Below are 19,220 nucleotides of genomic sequence, written 5' to 3'. Positions count from 1 at the left end.
AGGGTACATTTTTGCAGTTAGGAATACGCTCCTATATGAAATGCAGCTGATTAATTTAGGAGTGTCACGGTGTAAAACCTGCAGTCTTGTTCATCAGACGATAGAAGACGTGTTGCTCGTGACTTCTCTGCTCTCTTCACGTTCGTTCCCTCTACCCCCTCCCGCGCGTGCAGTAGACAAGCGGGCATTATTCCGACAATGTTGGCCACCATGGCCACCCTCATGCTTCATGACTATGATGTCAGCTTCAGGCGTATTGGCGCTCAGACCCCAGTCGTGGGCTTCGCTCGTCTCGCCTAGCCAGTCCACGTCTTGGTGCTCTAGGTCCTCTGCTCTTGAAATATTACGGGGGAATTGAGCTCATCTCTTTTAAAGTCGGCCTTCAAATACTCACTCTCTTACTGATATTTAAGCTTGAGTTAGTCGTTCATCGTACAACTGACGCTCCGCTTGCGAGCAGTTGCACTTCTTTTAGCCACCTGCACGCATCAAACGCACAGCTCATTTTATCACATGGCAAAAAAAAAAAATTAGGAAAGTTATCGCAGTTGAGTAGATTTAAAGCTGACATTGATACTATTGGTTGACGTTCGATCTTTGGGACAGCTCAAGCACCCTCTTTTTTTTTTCTGCATGCGGCCAGGCAAGGAAGTGCTGAGCAACGCTCTAGGAGTATCCTCGAGTATATTCTTCTTCACGCTGTCATACGCATTGTCGGTCACGTTGCAGGGCACATGCGAAGCTACTCGGACTGAAACCCTGACAAGAGCTACAGCCGTCTTTTAGTTACCATCACACAAGTGCGTGCCACGAGAAGAGGCAGGCATAAACCGGCGTGAGATCTGTTTACTGTATTCTGGAAAACGGGAGAGCGCAGATAAAAATAATGTCACATAACTTCAGACTGTACGAAAAGCCCGAAGAACGAAAAAAAAAAATGTCGTAGATTCAATAACGTGACGCAAGGCGTCATGAAACAAGGTATAGCAAAACTAAAACTTCGTGAGCTGGTTCATCGTATATATAGGCTGCTTCAGGTACCGCCTTTTATTAACCGCTGCCTTCTCGAGCAACGAACACCTGCTCAACGTCACACTGCAGAATTACATACAACGCAGCCTTTGATGTCATCCGCTCTTATATCGCGATAAGAAGTGAACCATCCGAAACGGACACCTCAAAGCCACCGCCACCCTCGAAACGAAAGCGCTGCAACCGGGGCCCACATGGCTTCAGGAGTGTGTGTGTGTGTCCTCCGACCGTCAGCCAGCCAGCCAGCCAGCCAGCTCCGTTTTCCCGCTAGCCGCGATAGAAAGAAGAGCGAACGCAACGGACGACTGCGGTTCGTCTTCCGCCGCCGAGAGACGTTCTAAGAAAAGCGACCGGGGCCCCCAGAAGCAACCCCACCGCTCCCCCACCACACGGACAAGTGTGCTGTTCAACTTCTTTTTCTAAAACGCGGCCGCGGCAGCAGAGCCCGGCGCACTCCCTCGCCCTGTGCTAGCCCGCGCGAGCGCGTCTGCAGACCGCGTACGCCGCGCAGCCTGTTGCCGCTGCCGCCCGGAGTTGCTGGACGCTGTTTTTCTGCCTCTGTTTGCAACGCCTCCTCTCTCTCTCTCTTTCTTTCTCTTTCTCTCTTCAGTCCCGTTCTCCTCCCCCGCCGTCGACGTTTCCCTTCTGGAGACGGGCCAGCACTCCAAATAGGGTCCGCCCACCACTGCGCCGGTGGAAGGTGTATGACTGTTCTAGAACACGCTACCACTGAACGTCGGAGCAGCAGCATCACCTCGAGACGAAAGCGTCGGGGATCCGCGCGAGTGTAAAGGAGACGACAGTTCTCCAGACTCTCTCCTTCTCCGCCAACTGCCACGTGTGGAGCGCGTAGCGCGTTGCTTTCCGGTGGTGTCGTGTACAGAAGCCAACGCGTGTCGCGTTCGGGCCGTCTCTCTGTGTGGCGCAGCGACGCGATTTGCTGTATCATGATCTGCGACATTGGCTTGAGTTTAGAGCCAGACGCCGTCAGAAAGCTGGGGAAGCTGTCGCGGTTTTCAAATCATAAGAAAATTGTAAAAAGAACGTTATTGCAGTTTGGTTGCTTATCTAATTCGTTATGTTGTCTTGTATAAGTTATATTGTTTTTACATTTCGACCAATGATGTTCCCGTTAGGTTGCATGTTTGCATTTACTGCTGTCACGGGTGAATTTAGTGTCGCGAACAGGAGTCATTAGTTTATCCGTTTCATTTGAAGAAGTACCTTAGCAGCACAGATTCTCTGGGACTTGCTTCGGTATTAGAACCGGTATTCATCTCTACCTTTCGTATATTTCAAGGAAAAGAACTTCAAACGTCAAATTTAAAACATCGAAACGTTCTGTTCTAGGCCCGCAACTGCTCTTTTTTTTTCTCTCAACATGCAGCTGGCCTATTAACCCCAAACAAGCCGCCAGTAGGACTTCGTTTTCTTTTTTTTTGCAACGACGCTCACTTTGAATGTAGTTGACGCTGCTATTTTTTCCAAAATACGCGACAATAAAAATGGTGACATCTGGCTTCACCATGAAACCATAGCCGCTGAGACTCCTTAGGATGTATTAATTCTCAATAAATTGCTATGCATAAATGTGCTTGGGAAGGAAGACTAAAATTTAGTGAGAAAATATCTGCACAGGATCGTAGGTGCGTTGCTGCTGCATTTCTGTTCAGTTCCAGTTAAATTTTCATGAATCTTGTAGAGCAGTATACTAGCTTACAGAACTCAGTTTTCCTTCTTCAAGAGTCGGAATCAACCAACAAGTCTTCGCATGATTCCTTGCCGCGTTCAAGAGTTCTGTTTCTGGGGTTTTGGATATTTATGAAATGGTGCACGTGGTCGCTATAAACCGTTTGGACAATGCGAAAGGGCTTGCATTCAGGGCAGCTGAAGTGTAGCTTCAAGTTATTTCGCCTTTGCGCGGTTGCTCTTCTATTTCTCTCCTATTGCTTGCCCTCCGTTATACAATGCCAATGTGTGCAATTGTATTCGTTGCTATACTAAATGACGATCACTTTAAAAGTATGTGTCGTAAATGATCGTTTCGCCGATATGTGATCTACCGTTACCAAAAACGAGAAGACATGATCTTCTATGTCGTTGTTTGCTTGCGCTTGAAGTATTCCACAATCACCTTAAGTATTCACGAGCAGCGATAGACTGTTATGAACAGTATGATGGCATTACATATGCAAAAGATATTGCGTTATTTTTATTCTTTCATTTAGCCCTTGGTCATTCTTCCTTAAGGCGGATCGTCATTGGTCACTACGCCTCATATACAGAAGTTGTGTGTTTACAGATGCCGATAGCAACGAATGTGCTTCTAAGCCCAATAATAAAAAGGTACAATATGTGCTAATATACGAATGAGCGGTTAGGCAGGGGTGGTAGTTTACAGCTTTCGAAGTAGCGTATTGATGAATTGGCTGAATCGACGTAATCAGTTACTGCTGGTTCCACATGTAATTCGCTTTCCAGTCTTGCTTTCTTTGATGATGTTTTGTTCGTTGCCTTGAATACCGATGACAGGCAAAGGCAAGTCGAACATCGAACAACGTGATTCAAATAAAAACTGGATACACGGGAAAAAAAAATCAATACATCCTTTAGCCACATGTGTTTTTGTTCTGAGGCTGTCACGTACGGTGAATCTACCAGTGATGCCAGGGAAATACAGAGCAGTATTCTCGCAGGCCTTGTAGAAATGCAAGCGACATTTCCGTACTTTAAAAACAGACCTAAAATCAGCAGTAAAATAGAATATCCGAGTGTATAAGTTGTTAATGTCTGCCTGGGAAAGGACACAAGTCGCGTTGCATTTGGCGAAACGTCCGTCGGAAACATCACACGTTGAACCCCTTCGTTCACCGATTCTTTCCCATTCATAATTAAGCCTACTTCAAGCGACCATTCACGTTTCCTTTTAGTTATTTTTTGAGCTCGTGCAATTAAACTAAGAACCGTAGTGGAGGAACGGGCTTCCTCTTGTACCACATAGCGCTCCAAGTGGGACAAATGGGCGGCCCTAATTGCGCGCAGCCAGGTCGGCCGCTGGGCCAGATGCCGACGTCAACGCCTCGCGGTTTCGCGGGCGAAGGCGCAGCGTAAACAAGTGGACCCGCGACGCGTCGGCGGAGCAGCTGGGAAGTGTGTAGTGGCGGCTGCGGTGGCCCTCAAAATAGCGGCCCTTGGTGAGGCAACGACAACAACGGCCGATTGTGAGGCTGCGGCGGCGGCACTGCGACCGCGCTTCATTAAACCGACGCGCGGACGTTGGTCCCTCCACACACACTCCTCGTCATCCCCGTCCGTGCCCTCTCTCTAATGAACACGTTTTCTTGTCAAAGCATTCTCTTCCGGCACTCTCCGCTCATCTGTCGGTATTTGCTTTTAGCTTATGGGACCAGAGATGCTAGGGGGAAACGAAAGGTGACTTGCAGTCACATTGTTCCCAATTCCGGATTTCGCTTTCTCGGTAAAAAAGCCTCAGACACACGCCGTCTTCGATATCTGTTAATGTACCTTTCTGTATTTTGGTGCGCCTTAGCACTAAGCTCGTCATTGAAATCACATGCATGCATCGTGCTCTAACACCAGGTACTAATCGACTTCGCGAGAGTCTTTTTTGCAGGAGTAGTGAGGAGTGGAAAGCACTTGTTTTTTTCGCGGCTTTCTCCTCAATTAGAGGCCCCTAAATATACTGCGTAACACCACATGCATTAAAAGTTAGTGGCAAGAATGCGAATACTGTTTTCTATAGCGGAACTCTTCACCTGGCCGTTCATTTGAGTCAGGCTATGCATACCCGAGTATAAGAGAACCATTATGAGTACGTACCATTGTTCACATTTATTAGCTTGAAAGCACAAAAAAGTAATCGCTTTTTTTTGATAATTTATTTAGGGCATTTATTTTTGTAAGGCCTAGGCACGAAATTTTGCTGGGAAAAGCGTCGCTGATACGCATGGCTAGGAAATTTGTTCTCAAATAAAGCGTGCTTACCCGTTTAACTTTACTGCCATACAGGCAAACCACGCTTTACAGGCGAAAACAGAGGCAGCGCGTTTTTTTTTGTTTCATATTTTAAAGTGAGAATGGGTTGCTGCAGACATAGTGTAATTGTTACTGCTGTCAAATATGGGCGATAATATTGGCAGTTGCATATGAGTTCCCACTATCGAATAAATTAGACTTGCTCAGTTAGAAATTCCTCGTTTTAAGAACACCAAAGCTACTTTGTGGCCCGCATTCAATCCGTTGCTTTTTCTCGCTGCAGGGGTCGTAACTTAAATATAATATGCATTTTTTCTCGCAACTGCGCTTGAAGTTTAGGTCATAATGTATATACTCGGCTGGTTATTTGCCCACAAACGAAGTAGGACCCAATGTTTTTCATGTTGTTATTTTAGAAGTTGCTCTTGCGCCTTCTTTTATGATCAATTCATTTCGAATGTGTGCATGTTAAAGCCTGAGGTACTTTTAAGCCCTGTTCCAGCGACGTAAGCTCCACAAATCTCATTGTATAGGACGCGCAGTGACGCGTAGCGAAACTGACAGAAAAGCGTGTGTACAACACACCCTTCACGCTGACAGAATTCCTGACGGCCCCACGCAATAAATGTGGACAAAGCTTTGGGCTAAACGGGCGTAATTCGGTTTTGCTGGTGCTCGATCTGGTCAGGGGCGATTAGGAAGTGAACGGTGGTATCCTAGCTACTTTCAAATGCTCAGAGGAGTTCAGTGTGTTGCCATGTTATTCTGATGGGATGTCCGAAATCGAAGACGACTGTGAAGATAATGCCTTAGGCTTCTGCTGGAGACACACAACGAGTACGTAACGAGCGTACTCATATATTCGCTTGCCTGTGGATGGTGAGAGCCGAAATGAGAACTGCACCCGCTAAACCTCACAGTGAAGATGGCGGCAAAAGCAAACTATCTACAACGCCCGCGCCATAGTCTCGGAAGACGAGAATGTTCAGACGGCCGAAGATCACTGAAAAATTGAAGTAAAGCCAGCGGCTTTGCGGCATCAGGAAAAACGCAGCTGTGTAGGCGCTAGAACACACCGACATAGAAAAAAAAAACAGAGGACAAAGTACCCGGTGAGTATGGTTTCATTACCGAATTCAGTGGCTGTCACGACAACGACAGCAGCGAAGTACCCATGGAGTAAATTTGCAACAAACGGCACAACACAAAAATTTGGAGCAAGCCATTCAACTGAACATTTCAGCACACGACGTCGCCGCTCAAAAAACATTGCGTCTATGCGAAGTTGAACCCTTATTGTAAGCGCCAGAACATTTTATGCTGAATCGTATCCTTGTCGTGGAGTTGACAGTCAGCGCTGTGTTCGTCCTTCTTCTCTTCCTGCTTCTTTTCTTTGGCCGTGTGCCGTTGCGCTGAAAAACTATGAGTTTAAATCAAGTATACCAACTAGCCCAAGAACTAACTCTTCTGTTGGACATCTGCTTGTCATCTGACTATTTGGAATTAGCTGACTGCTTTTCATGTAAGACTTAACGGATCCCTGCGCGCGTTGCTTTGCCATTCGTCTCATCTTTGCCTTTTTGGGCTGTAATCTGGACCTGTGTATCTGAGAGAAGTCATTCATGCTTTTTTTTGCTAAATTTGGGTAGTGGCAGCTTCGTTTATAGCTTATAGATTACAATTTTCGGGAAACATTTTTTGAACCTGGAAAAGGAAAAAAAAGTTGAATATCTTGTAAATAGGAATGCGGTTATGCCGTCAAGGAATTCGTTAGAAATGCCATGGACAGTGATAAGCGATTTGTATTTCGTTTTTTTTTTCTCTTCCAACGCGATCAGAAAATTGTTCACGATTTGAGCTACGTAGGAACGCGGGGGTACAATGAGTGCCAACCCCGGTGTAGCTTAGTAGAGGTATTTTAACACAATAACTTTAAGTAGCCCGCTTCGCAGAATAGCTGGCGGCGGCGTTAGATGACCGGGAGCGAAAAATACAAAAACAAAAAATTTCTGAGAAGCAACCTAGGTGGGCCTTGTGGCGTCATCACAACCTGCCCACCGGATTGTGAGAAAACTGTTGTACAAATGACTATGAACCGGCAGGTAAATTAATGATTGATCGCCAGAGGTTGCTTGGGAAAAGCAACCTGGTTCTCACAAGCTGCACGGGCAAGGCAGTGGCTCATCACGTAACGACCTAACCCTGCACCACTCCACCAGGAGTGGTATGATGGGTCTAAGGGATGTATGAATGTAAAGTAGAGAATGGTCATTTCCGCATATATGAGCATTAACCCATTTACACTATTGCGACATGGCCGTAAGGCGTAGCTGCAGTGTTTTCTTTTTTTCTTTCTATTTCAATTCGTTTTTATCTTCTGCTCGCTCATTGAGTTTAACCAGCGACGGAGGGTAAAATTAAGCCAAAGGGATAATGCCAAAGAAGAAGAGGCATAATGTTTCACCGCTGGTTTCAGCTTATCAAAACGACATTACAAAAAAAGAACGCAATGAGAAAGTTCAAGCAGCGTTTTGATGGGCTCTCTTATGTATTTAGCTGCCATAGCACAGTTACTTTTTCTGTTACCTTCTGTGGCAACAACTCAGGCAACGTGTCAATCTCTTTCTGCCAAATTTTTCTTGCGAATCGTTAATTAACCGGCATCCGTGACCAGCTGGTGGGCGTCTGTCTGGGCAGACGGATTGTTTGGACGTCTTCGAGAGTGCGCAAGGATGCGAAATTGGCAGCGTCACCCACAGGCAGGCGGTGGATCCGTCCAGAATTCTTTTGCGGCACAGAGAAAGCGAAGTCATTGCGTCAGGGCTGACGTCAGGTGATTGAGAGGCGCCACCTCGAGTCAGTTTTTACGGGGTTGCGTAAGCACAGAGTCGCGGCGAAGAATAATGCGCAGTGAGTCCACGCCACTGAGAAAGTGTGAATGACGTCACCGCGACGCCCTGAGGACTGAAACGCGACGGCTTGGGACGGCCACGTGGTTTTCTCGTGACCGCTTTGTTTCCTACTAGTCGGTTTCCACCGGCCGATTCTTCAGTTAGGCTTTCACTGGCTTGAGACTCTCAGGACATTCTCGTATTTAAAGCGATTTATGCTGCTCGCACAGAACCACGTTTCCACTTAGCGTAGTGTAAGCAGATCAAGACGCAATGCATGTCAACCTGAGTATGAATAGTCAGCTTTCAATTATCGCTTCTTAGGGAATAATGAGTACCGCCGCTTCTCGGATAATTCAGCTGCTGAAATACGTCGAGTCTGTGTTTATACAGTGCACTAAGATTTGATATGATAATTAGCTTGTTGGTTGCCAGGTGGCAGAGAACTTCATTTATTCTCGTCACACTGTACATCCTCTCGTATATCGTATACTTCATGCTCGTTACTCCCTTGCACCCTCCTTATTCCTTTCTCCACCTCTGAGCAGCACATTCATCTGTCCTAAGAACGTTGTCACTAAGCATCGGAGTACAAGCCTTTCAAACCTTGAAAGAGCCTTAATCGCACGTTGAAGCGAAACCTTTTTTTTATGCCTAGCTTCCGAATGTGTAAGGCGCCTTCCTAGGAATCGCTCTCATTGAGTGTGACTACAGCTGTCTTTCTGGATACGAATGTGCGCCACTCTTCAAGAAGAGGTAACTGCAGCGCTTCAACAGGCATGGGCAAAGCCTTTGTTGAGCCACTTATGTGCGTTGCAATCTTATCTTGTCAAGCAGTGGTGTTATAATAGGCCCGCTCTTCTCGTCTGTATACAGACGAGAAGCGTCGTCTGCTAGTTTGTCGGCGGTAAAAACAAGGTCCTTTGAACGAGTAATCTGCGCAGCAGAGGTCGGGAAATAGCGCTCGACGATTGCCAAGGAGATAAAAAAATTCCGCCTGATCAGGCATTCTGTTTCCAGCGTGCCAGCTGCATAATCGACTGCTTTCTCAATAAGCTTTGAAGCGATAGCTCACGTAAATAACAGATGCCGGTGCACGCGGTAGACCTTTATAACGCGGACGACAGCGGCGTCCCATCTCTGCTCCTCGCGGGCTTTATTTTCAGTGGCTTCCCGCCAGTTGGCGCGTCCCTTGCAATCTGCGCGTAGTTTCGCAATGGACGACTGCTTCGAAGAAGAAATTGCGCACACAGAACCTCATAGTCAGACCTCGTCTTTCCTTTGTTAAAAATAAGATCGCTTTGTACTGAAGATGTGCCTCGTGTGTCGACTTACTTTCGGGTTGTAGCGTCGATAAAAGAAAAATGCATTTTAAATGCTGTCAGTTCATCAGTGAACTTAGAGCTGTGTACACGGCTGCAGACACATACCAAGGGCTAATGAGTCACCGGCGACAGCAGCAGTGCCGTTTTTTTTAAAAAGACACTGATGTTATCTTATGACAGCGGAAGACGCATCCTTGAAAAAAAAAAAAGCGTCTAGTCATCCTCAGTTTTTGTCGCGCCAACAGCAGCGCGGACACAGGTTGAGTGTCGCTGACAACACTTTGCAGCTCAAATTTATATTTTGACAAAGAGAAAAAAAGAATATATAGAGATTTGAACTTGAGCTCATGGGAACCGAAGTGAATCATAAGTTAAAAACGCCGAGAGAACTCGGCTCCGTGGCTGCTTTGTATGGCTGATTCCGCGCAAAATGACGAAATTCGTAAAATGGACTTTAGTAAACATGTGGTTTGCTAAAATTGCGCATCGATCTGTTTCCTCCGCAGCAAAAAAAAACAAAACAAAACATAATGTATATAATGTAGATATATTGGTTGATTTGATTCAACTGTGTATGGAACATTGAATATGGAACATTGCAGTGCAGATTGTGCCATCATTTGTAAATTCTGTGTCATTCCTTAACATTTCGGTGTCTTCAGAAGTTTGCCGGGACAAGCCAAATTTATGTATTGGTTATACGCTAGAAAGAGGGAAAATCGCTGTCCAGACAACGACGGCATCTAAACACGCGGGTATCTGCTGTTTAAAACATTTGAGAGAAGCAAATTAAAGCTGTCTCGAAATAACGACATTCGCAATATCTTTCTTTTTGGCTCATTTATACATGTTTTTATTGTATAATAGGCAATATCAGAACAAATAAAAAATCTAAAAGCTTCACTGAAGAGCCAGTTGCAAGCACGTAATCAATGCTTGTTTTCGTTTAACAGCCTTGCACTCAAGTTACTTTCTTTTTGCCCTGAGGCATGCGTAGCTGATTTTGCCGTTTCTAATCAAGAACTGCGCGTATTCCATACGAGGCTTCAGCTTATTATTTGAAAGCACTAACATGTTGTACTTCGTACAGTGTATCATAGCGCAGGGTCTACAGTATATGTTTAGTTAGTCACCTACGCATTTCAAAAAAAAAAAAAAACATAACCGCAGCATTCATCTAATCGTGTCGGGCGTAAAGAAAGGCAGACTCATGCACATTTTAGTGCTAAAATGTTGCACGTTGTTCAGAAACCTAATGATAAAGCAACCGAGGTGTACCACTGATCAACTCAGTCATGCATCCGTGGCAGTTGAATTTTAACAGCGGAGGATACACAAGAGAGGCCCTTGCACAAGTTTTGCGGTGTTCATGAATAATCTCAAAAGATAACTCACCAGATTGCCTTTGTGACGAAACGAACTCCACCGAACGACGTTTGTTGTCCTACTAGTTAACTAGCTCCATTCCACGAGGTCGCAGACGAACAAAAGTTTAAACACAGAGCGAAAGAAAAACGCACGCGACGAAACAGGCGCTGGTATAGTGGGTGTTCTCGCCTCGTCTTTCTTGAGCTCCGTCTAAACCTGTCAACATGAACCGACTAACCTAGAAAAAAGCGTTGCTTGAAGACTAAGAACGAACTTTTATTTTTCTCCATCTTCTATGTGCTCTTTTATTATTATTATTTTTACTGCCGCTTTTGTTGCTACCATTTTTAACGCTCATGTGTGAAATCAGGCACGTGAGTCATGCGTGCCCCCACATGTGCGGTCATGTGCGGGAACATAACTAATTTGGGGAAGAACTGAAAGATAAATCACGGGTGCAATATATTAGTTAATTCCTTTCCAATTTCACCGATGGCCCTTCCCTCACCCTCTTTTCAGTGCAAAGTAACCAGGAGAACACACCTATGGCTAACCCCACTTCTTTTCCTAGCTTCCACTACGGCGTCCCTCATAGCCTGAGTAGCTTTGGGACGTTAAACTCCCACAAACCAAACCAACCTTTCCTAACTTGCTGCGACGCTGTTGTAAGTGAGCATCTACCTTGGCGGCATGACATTTATGACTTAGTCCAAAGGTAGGATGAAGAGATGGAGAGTTTGAAACCTTGATTTGATCCGTGGCATTCGTCGTTTAACGCTGCCTAACTAAAGCAGTGGTGGCGTGTCGCCTGTCTCTTGGAAATGTTTACCCTGTCGACCGGGAAGACGCCTAGCCCAGCTGCATTAAAACGCGCGCGAAGCCCGAAGCGAAAAGAAAGTAATCAAGCATATTTTGGCGCGCCTCCCCGACCCATTTCTTTTCGCTTGCTGGCGGCCACGAAACGGGCCTCCAGGCGCGCGCCACTCGGCCGGCCCACATTTTCTGCGCTGATGAATGCGTAAACAAACGGGAAGGAATGTTTCTCCGCAAGGCCGTCGACGGCGGTGGATGCGAGTTATCCCTTTTATTCCTCCTGTGACGGAACGGAGCTTGTTTAGAGTAAGCTGGACTGCGCGATAACTTCTGATTCGAGTCTGTCTAGTTTTCATAACAGCGCGCGTATTATGAGGAAGTAATAAAATACCTGAGCCGCAGCGGGCCCGTTTTTTCAAGTTATGTGAAGAGCTCTTTTTTCGAGCTGGCGTACAAGGTTTCTTTGTTTTGGGAGCTTTTGCTTTACGGGGTTTAACTTCCCAAAGCAACTCAGACCATGAGGGACGCCGTAGGGGAGGGCTCCGGAAATTTCGACTACCCGGGGTTCTTTAACGTGCACTGACATCGCACACTACACGGGCCTCTAGAATTTCGCCTTCATCGAAATTCGACTGCCGCGGCCGGGATCGAACCTGCGTCTTTCGGGTCAGGAGCCAAGCGCCATAACCACTGAGCCACCGCGGCGGCTTTTTGCGGGAACTGAAATGCGAATGTTTTCGACGCAGTTTGGGAAAGTTGCTCTTGACGTCTTTCGTAAGTTTTTGTTTTCGTGATATCAAGTTTTGCAAGCTGAAAGCCGCCATTATTTTTATGCGATCTCTCACCAGTGTAAACTCTGCCGATGACATCACTCTTACCATAAACCTTCTGAAGCTCAGAAAAAGTACCGCTCTCATCATATGCCTCTTCAATGAGTTCTTGCCCAAGACGACAGTAAAAAATAAAAATAAATAATGCCTACAGACTGAACTGCTGCCGTGGCATATAATAATGCCTGCTAAGTTTCGTATTGGCAGGTGCAATTCCCACTTATCGGGAGGGGCGATGACCACCTGCACCTGCCATTGTAACTTCATGCAATGCTGCCCTATCTCCCAACGAGCCACGTACTGTTTTTAAATGACACTCAGAGGCTTCGTTAATGAAAACCCCTGCCTTCGTCAAATACACGATCATTGTCGACACCGTGCAACGAGAACTTGGTGCGCTAATAATGCGCACGTCGTCTGCTTCGCAACCTTCCATTGCGCATGCGCCGAGTCTGAAAAGCTGGCTAGCTACGTCATCGTCTAGATCGTCAAGCCTTCAAAATATGCCATCGAGTCTGCCTCTCCGGCGTATTACGGTCTTCTCCTCTCAAGAAGGTAGCGATGGACGAGGTCGACAGAGTAGAGGTCGGTAGCAGTCTTGCTGCAACTAGGCCGAGTCGCCGTCCGCAGGATGGCAACCAAGTCCTGGGGTAACCGTTATCCAATGGTCTCTATGTATGTACGTTCAAGTGACGACAGTTTTTCGTTGCGTAGAGCACCTGCCGGACTTCAAACACCACAGCTGGGGCCGGACTGTCTCTATGTGCGCATTGCGCTCCGAGTGGACAGGCATGCACTCACCTGGTGGAGTCGTACGCCTCGCTGGCCGGTGGTTCCACGCGTGCCTCTGGGCAAGGTGTCTGTGAGTCGTCGCGCTCTTTGCGTGGTCTGTGGCCGCCGAGAAGAAGGCGGGCGGAGAGGGTATCCCCTGGTGGTCGGGCTCGGAAAAAATAGGGGTTGGGGGGGCTGCGGCGAGAAACCCGGGTCTCAACCCTCCCCCTCCTTAGTCCACCACGCTCGTCACCTCCTCGCCCTTTTCGTATAATGGGAACGTGACGTCTGCCCTCAGGAAGCCCCCGAACGCCAGCCTCGCCACCGGACCGGGGAGCACCTCCCGAAAATAGACGCCGGCTCGCTGGCGGGCGGTAAAAAGAGAACGCCTAGCTGCGGGCTGCCGCTGCTGCTGCTCCTGCTGTTGGTGTACTTTTGTCTTAGGAGGACGCTAGTCCACCGCACACTGCACCCCCTTCCCCTATCCCCCCCCCCCCCCCTCTCCTGTCGCTCCCCTTTTTGCCTCCTTAGCCTTTTTTTCTTTATTTTTACTCGTCTTCTCTGTCTCAGTAGTCTTAGCACCCTTCTCTCCTTAAACCCGGCTGTCGCCACCACAACCACTGCTATAGCAGTGTCGCCCTCGCTGCGTTAGACGCAGTCAGTATGGCAACGTACTGAGTGCAAGTCCTTTCTAACCCGGCCAGTCCGTTTCTTCACCTGCGCCGAACTCGAGTGTAAGGGCACAGTGTGTTTAAAGAAAGACAGGGTCCCCGAGCTCAATGGGGTGCAGAAGCACAGGTCACTGACCGTCCAAGCAGTGCTGCTTGCTGCTAAAGACGTTTCGGATACCGATGTGCCTTGCTAAGAACGTCGACCTCTTGCCTAACTGACTCTCTCTTTTTCTCTTCAGAACCCGAAAAGACTGATTTCTTGGCGTTACGTAACGGTCTTGCAGTGCGTGTTTAGGTAGAAAACCAAAGAAAGAGGCGTTTACAGGATGGACATAATTCGCGTTGTTTTTGGTACAAGCCGCTTTCAGTACTGTACAACTGATGCTCCGCTGTTCTGCAATGGAAAACGTTTCTAAAAGTCGTTCATGACAGTGTGACCTGAATGTCATCAGCAGCTGGATTTATAAAGAGGATCTGCCAGAGAAAGATAGTGGCACCAGGCAGTTCAGGGGAGGCGTTGCGAGTTTGTTTAACTGTAATACAAACAACTACGCTATTTGGTATTGCATTTTGGAAAGAACAGACTGTGAAGAGAGGGAGAACGATGAAAGAACAGACACCACAAGCGCTGACTCGCATCTCAGCGTTTAAACACAAAACGCAAAATGTGTACAAACTAAAAAAAAAAGTGTACACAAAACAACAACCAAGCAGCAGAAGTCAATAATCAATCAGGCGCGTCCAGATATGACGGCACTCTTAAATGCAGGACAGCAGATGAGTCACTAAATAACGCATGCTTGTTCTTAGAGATACGGTAGACTTTCGACACCTCCCAAGTTAATTGACTAGGCTACAGAAACAGGATTGTTATGTAACCAATAAAAGGCTCACACCCGCGGTATTCACAACAGTGCTTTGGTTGATCTGAAGAAGGTGGTTTAGCCAACGATCGTCAGTGCTGGGACAAACTAGCCGGTGCTTAAATGTGCTTTTGCAGGAGCACTAGTGATATTTGGCGCATCTACAGAGCGTACCTACTACATGCAATACAGAGTGGCCTGCAATAATCGCCGCACTTGTGTATGTATGTGCGCTTTCTGCCAAAAGCATAGCGTGCGCAACAGTCGGAAATACACGTTAGCAATACTGTGATTTTCGTTTTTCACTATTGAGAATGAGCGGCACTTTTTCAAGCCCCCTATGTCTGCACGTTCTCTGAATTGTCTCAAATGGCTGAAATGTCCTATGAATGCTAAGCAAACGAGGAGACAGTATGGTAGAGTTGCGTAAACACTATTGCTATCAATATTTCCAAGTAGTTTTTTTTCTGACATCGGCAGGCTACTTTGCTAACAATGCAAGGTTTAGTAGAAACGTCACTTCAAAAAGTCCAAACGCATCCGTATGTGATATCGTACCCTAAATTTTTTTTTGGTAGATTTAAATACATTAAAAAACATAAATAAGAGAGAAAGGAAAAGAAGTTGTTGAATGGCATAGCCAGGAATGAGAAGAATCTGGATGGATGAGCCAAGGGGAGTAACAGTGTACATGTTTTTGTTTATGCCAGAGCGCGGACAGAAGACATCACCGTTGCTTACGCAACCAGCTGGCTCTGAAAAACAATCAAGAGTTCCTCGAGCTCGCGCTCTAAAGACCTTAAAACTTGCTCCTTCCCAAAGGAAAAAAATATGATAGAATTCTGTCAAAAATACAACAAAATGTTTTGTTGTTTTATCGTAACGACAAATTTTTCTATCGTGTTTTAGTATTTTTCTCTAATACTGTAGTTTTTGAAGGTGTTTCCACCAATCGCATCGAACAGTTAAGACGGCCGCAGAAAGCCAACGGGGAACGCTTTTGACGATAGCAAAAACGTTAAGAGATAAAACAAAAAAATCAAGACTTCCGCCAGTTGATCTCTGGAGATATTGGCTGTTATACTGAATTCTTACATTTTACGAAAAAAATTGCGTTCATAACGAGTTTCCCGCTCAAAAATGCTTTTTTTCCAGAATTCTTGGGTATGCTAAGGTTGCGGGTGAAGAACTGGGCGAAATTTTGATGTCATATTGAGAGTTCCACAATGCGTGAGTGTTCGACGCGCCTCTTCTCTCCTCATAACTCGAGATAAACTATTAGCAATATCGGTTTTACTAGGTAATGGCGCGAGGCGACAAAGGCGTAGAAACGTGGAAAAGTTTTGATAGTTTCTCGCCCCATTCGTAATATTGGCCAGTTCGCAACGTCCCATAGTACCCAGAATAGGATACACGCACACACAATGCGTTGTGTGTATGCGTCAAAATATTAACGCGAAAGCCTTTAATGGCTCATTATGTCGTCTGTTAACAAAGCGTGTCTCACGAGTATAACTCGGGAACTAAAAAGGATAGCATAAAACCAATGGTTGCTTCAGATAGAGGGGGAAAACTAAACCTAGAAGCCAAGTTTGATGAACGTAGATTAATTAATTAATTTATAGGCAAAAATGTCTAAATTGCGTAAAGATAGCGCGGACGTCGATATAGCCACGGGAACAGTGTGATGTCACATCAACCGGAAGTCGTCACGACATAGTGAAAATTGTCAGAGAATGGTCGGAAAAACTTCGAATTTGTTCGAACTTAATGAATATATTTATATATTTACTTCTCTAAAAAGGAACAGAAAACCATGCGCGCGCACTAAAAGGAGAAATTAAGACGGTAAGCTTTTTTGTGACACGTGAATGCCTGGATCGACACTGAAAATTAACATAGAAAATCAAGTGGTAAGTAGCGCAAATATTTTCTGGGGATGTAAAAACGCGCGTATCTGTAGGAATGTTCTACTGGCGAAATCCGCGAAGGTGACGGTCAAGCACGTTTTCATCACCACGAGCATTTTCAACACGAAGTTACGCGTGACAAGCGAAGCGTCGCCGCCGCGGTCAGCACACGCTTTCTGTTACAGCGTCGGCTACCGCTTCACAGCGCATAGTAACGCCTCCGGATGTTTTCTTTTTTTACCTGAATACAATAGACGCTAGACGCTAATGCCAATCACTGTCAATCTAATGCCAATTATGACGTAAAGTGAAGAGGGCTGTCGCTCATACGGCACACATATAGCCACTTTGCCACAGACTACATCTAAGAGGGAGGCTTAGCTGCTTCTGGTAAGCGTGCGCATGCGCAATGAGCTTTGCGAAACCGGTTTGATGATTGATCTGAAAACTGAGACGAACACAGACACACTAAAAAAAAGAAAGGCTCTTTGTGCACGCATGTTGGTTTTGTGAAGTGAAATAATTGTGCTTTTACTATCTCGAATTACGTCAGTCATTTTGAAACAATAGTTGTGCCCTGCGTGCGTAGTCACATGTCCCTTTGTTTAAACGGCATGTTGATTTACGTATCGCGTTTACGGTAGAAACTTCCCTAAACTTGTCTGAACCATGGTATGCCTAATTTTGCTCATTAGCGTCGTCTATATCTTCAGCAGTGTTACGACAAAAGGAAGCCACAGCTTTGTTGTGCTCTAAATTCTCGGGATCCCCTTGGCAACCCCGGAGCTGGCTCTCAACAGTTTTCACGTCTTTCTTTAGCCTTATTGGTGTGCATTCATTTGAATACTAAATATGTTGCTATGTTTCTGCGTGGTTCAGTCCTAAAGGTTTATCGATAAAATGAATTAAAACGACGTCCTGACACCTTTTTAATGATTCATAAATGAAAAGTGGACATTAAACAGTGTGCCGCCGTGGTGGCTCAGTGGTTATGGCGCTCGCCTATTGACCCGAAAGACGCGGGTTCAATCCCGGCGATGGAGGCGAAATTCTAGAGGCCCGTGTACTGTGCGATGTCAGCTCACGTTAAAGAACCCCAGGTGGTCGAAATTTCCGGAGCCCTTCACAACGGCGTCCCTCATAGCCTGAGTCGCTTTGGGACGTTAAACCCCTATAAACCATAAACCATAAACAATAAACGTTCAACAGTGGAACTTACATGCAAAAACGTCTTAGTACAAAGATATTCGGTGCACGCAGGGAACCCCATGCAGTGCTTATTCTTGGGCCATATGGCTCTATAGTGTCGGGGGCAAAAGCATTGAGGACGTATGCGCAACACTCGAAGCATGAAGATTTGTTATCAGCCGGGGGCTCAAAACTACGCATGTTGAGATGAAAGCCAAACTCGCCTTCTCTAACGTGCGCAAATGAAATCAAGTGTCCGCTGGCACACGTCGCTGCTATGTCCCTAAAGGGCCCATTCACTTTGTCCTGGATACTTTTGTGCCCGATGGTACATATCGATAAAGTGCTATAGTGTGATAAAAGGCACACGTGACAAGGGTACAAACATCGCCCCGACTTGCATTTGAACCTTTTTTTTGTATGGCACAGAGGCATATGTGAAATATGGTTCATGGTTCACGGGGTGTAACGTCCCAAAGCGACTAAGGCTGTGAGGGACGCTGTAATAGAGGGCACCAGATAATTTCGACCACCTCGGGTTCTTTATCGTGCACTGACATCGTACAGTACACGGTTCTCTAGCATTTCGCCTCCAATACAATGCGATCGCCATGGCAGGGATCGAACCCGTGACTTTCGGGCCAACAGCGGAGCACAAAAACCACTTAGGCACAGCGGCGGCCCATATATGAAAGAATGTGCACGCAAAACATGAAAAAGAATTTTGTATGCGTGCTGCTGTATATCTGCCTCTTTGCTATCAATAAAGTTATGTTGCAAGTTGACATTAGTTTCTCAAATGTTAAAGGCAATCCCCCAAGGTGGAGTACATTTCTGGGAGTCCCGGATTTAAACCCCGGTCCAGGAGGAATTTTTCTTTTAACTACAAAGTTTTTGCGGAAGCTTTACTTATTACAAGTTGGCATTGCATTCGTCCGTTTGTGACGCCTGCGTCTCCCAGCTTTAAAACACCTGATCGAAACTCAGGCGGTCGAAATTAATCCGAAGCCTTCCTCCAAGGCATCCCTCGTTGACCGCAGCGCCACTTTGGCAAGCGAAAACCCATCAATCAGACACAGTGGTCGTCCGTGAACCTATGACGTCAGGTGTCCTAGGCAGATGCATTCCTTGGCGTACGCTAGTGACTCCTTCTCGACTCATTGACCCGGTTTCGAAGGCTTCTTCTTCTTCATTTTTTCCTTCTCGCCCGGCTGTCAAACGCGCAAGCCGCTCCGTGGGCGAGTTGGCAGACTACCTGGGCGCTTTTTCGCGCTATACGGAGTCCCAGAGAGTAAGACGAACCTTTCAGCAGCTCGACGCAAAGTGGGACTCTGAAAAATAAAGAGAGGAAGAAAATAAAATAAAGGAGAGGATGAGTGATAGTCGCGGGGCAGACAGAAAAGGTTGAACGACATCGCGGGAAGGATGACTGCGTTGCCGGTGCAACGGTGCATTCCATGAGTGGCAGCCGGGCGAGCGTGTTGTCTTTGAAGGACCGGTTCATTGCGAAGTCGCACCAAGTTTAGTCGGTGCGTTGCTTAGTCACGTATAACAGCTGCCCT

General features: G+C 46.4%; 1 protein-coding gene across 3 annotated transcripts in view; it reads right to left on the bottom strand.

Annotated features, from left to right (window-relative positions):
- The window catches only part of LOC149363551 (uncharacterized), a 43,361-nt gene extending 30,146 nt beyond the window's left edge, over positions 1–13,215 (bottom strand). The window contains exon 1 of one of the 3 annotated variants that reach the window (XM_089573535.1): positions 13,057–13,215. The gene's annotated coding sequence lies outside the window, so the exon portion shown is untranslated. The remainder of the gene's footprint in view (positions 1–13,056) is intronic. The other 2 variants (XM_089573537.1, XM_089573536.1) reach the window with 2 other exon arrangements.
- Positions 13,216–19,220: the final 6,005 nt, after the last annotated feature.

This window comes from Amblyomma mixtum, chromosome 2 (assembly GCF_055824585.1).
Source record: "Amblyomma mixtum isolate Tamu chromosome 2, ASM5582458v1, whole genome shotgun sequence".
NCBI classification, from domain to species: domain Eukaryota; kingdom Metazoa; phylum Arthropoda; class Arachnida; order Ixodida; family Ixodidae; genus Amblyomma; species Amblyomma mixtum.
Note: the sequence above shows the minus strand (reverse complement) of the source record. Positions and strands in the feature narration are given on the sequence as shown.